The 2,228-nt window shown below is 35.1% G+C and overlaps 1 pseudogene; it reads left to right on the forward strand.

Annotated features, from left to right (window-relative positions):
• Positions 1 to 2,021: 2,021 nt before the first annotated feature.
• Positions 2,022 to 2,143, forward strand: LOC111735393 (annotated as a pseudogene).
• Positions 2,144 to 2,228: the final 85 nt, after the last annotated feature.

Here is a 2,228-nt window from a genome sequence, read left to right on the forward strand (position 1 = left end):
ATTGTGGAACCACGTGGTGGAGGAAAGCGGAACAAGAGGTGGACAAAGGTGGGATGGCCTCTTGGAGACCAGCATCTAATAGGAACCAAAATTCTCCCAAATGGGTCTTCAAGAAACAACGAGAGGCTGTAGAGCCATCCATGTTGTTGCAAATGGTAGGACTGCATTTTTTTTTATGACTGAGTAATATTTTATTGTATATATGAACCATAACTTCTTTATTTAATCTTCTGTTAATGGGCATTTAGGTAGCTTCCATATCTTGGCTATTGTAAATTGTGCTGCTGTGAATGTAGGGATGCATAGATCTTTACGAATTATTGTTTTGATTTTCTTTGGATAAATATCCGGAAGTTCAATTGCTGGGTCAAAAGGTATATTCATTTTTAATTTTTTGAGAAATCTCCGACTGTATTCTATAGTGTATGAGAGTTCCCATTTCTCAACTTCCTCATCAATACTTGTTATTCTTTGATTTATTGATGATAGCCAATCTGACAGGTATCGGGTGATATCTCATTGTGATTTTAATTTACATTTCTCTGATGATTAGTGACCTTGAGCATCTTTTCATATGTCTATTGGCCATCTGTATTTCCTCTTTGGAGAAATATCTGTTCAGGTCCTCTGCCCATTTTTAAATTGGATTGATTGTTTTGTTGTTGTTGTTGAGTCGTATGAGTTCTTTATATATTTTGGATATTGACCTCTTATCAGATGTATCATAAGCGAATATCTTCTCCCATTCAGTTGGTTTTCTTTTTGTTTTGTTGATGGTTTCCTTTGTTGTACGGAAACTTTTTAGTTTGATGTAGTCCCATTTGTTTATTTTAAATTTTGTTTCCAAGGGGATATATCCAAAAAGAAATTACTGTTAGCAGTATTAGAGAGTTTCAAGCCTATGTCTTCTTCTAAAAGTTTTATGGTTTCGGGTCTTACATTTAAGTCTTTAATCCATTTTGAGTCTATTTTTGTATATGGTGTAAAAAGGTGGTCCAGTTTCTTTTTCTTTTTCTTTTCTTTTCTTTTTTTTTGCATGCATCTGTCCAATTTTCCCAGCACCATTTATTGAAGAGACTGTCTTTACCCCATTGTATATTCTTGCCTCTTTCGTCATATATTAAGTGAGCGTATAGGCGTGGATTTATTTCTGGGCTCTTTATTCTGTTCCATTGATCAATATATCTGTATTTATGCCACTACCATGCTGTTTTGATTACTGTAGCCTTGTAGTATAGTTTGATATCTGGTAGTGTGATACTTCCAACTTTATTCTTCTTTCTCAAGATTGCTATTCGGGGTCTTTTATGGTTCCGATGGCTATTCGGGGTCTTTTATGGTTCCATGTAAATTTTAGAATTATTTGTTCTAGCTCTCTGAAAAATGTCATTGGTATTTTGATAAGGATTGCATTGAATCTATAGATGGCTTTGGGTCATATGTCCACTTTCATGATGTTGATTCTTCCTTCCCATGAACACAGTATATGCTTCCATTTATTTGTATCTTCTTCAATTTCTTTTTCAATGACAATTTTCTGAGAATGGCTCTTTTACCTCCTTGGTGAATTGATTCCCAGGTATTTCATTGTTTTTGATGCAATTGTAAATGGGATTGTTTTCTTAATTTCTCTTTCTGAAAGTTCATCATTGGCGTATAAAAATGCCACTGACTTCGGAATATTAATTTTGTATCTTGCTACTTTATTGAATTCATCAATCAGTTCTAACAGTTTTTTTGGTGGAATTTTTAGGGTTCTCTATACATAGTATCATGTCATTGGCAATTAACAAGAGTTTTACTTCTTCCTTTCCAATTTGGATACCTTTTATTTCTCTTGTCTTATTGCTGTGGCTAAGACTTTCAATACAATGTCGAAAGAAGTGGGCATCTTTGTCTTTTTCTTTATCTTAAGGAAAATGCTTTTAGCCTTTCCCCATTGAGTGTGATGTCAGCTATAGGTAATCAATACTCTTTTGCTTCTTAATTGTCAAAGAAGCTGTGAATTTAAAAAAAAATGAGTCTGCGACCATTCTACCCTGAACAAGCCCGATCCCGTCTGATCTTGGAAACTAAGCAGGGTCAGGCCTGGTTAGTACTTGGATAGGAGACAGCCTAGGAAGAAGACCAGGTGCTGTAGGCATAAAAAATTAAAAAATAAGGGATTGTAAGCTGACAAGGTCCTTGCAATCTGTGAGGTCAACCAAGGGTTGCCTCGCCTAAATAAA

This window comes from Pteropus vampyrus, unplaced genomic scaffold (assembly GCF_000151845.1).
Source record: "Pteropus vampyrus isolate Shadow unplaced genomic scaffold, Pvam_2.0 Scaffold25530, whole genome shotgun sequence".
Classification (NCBI taxonomy): domain Eukaryota; kingdom Metazoa; phylum Chordata; class Mammalia; order Chiroptera; family Pteropodidae; genus Pteropus; species Pteropus vampyrus.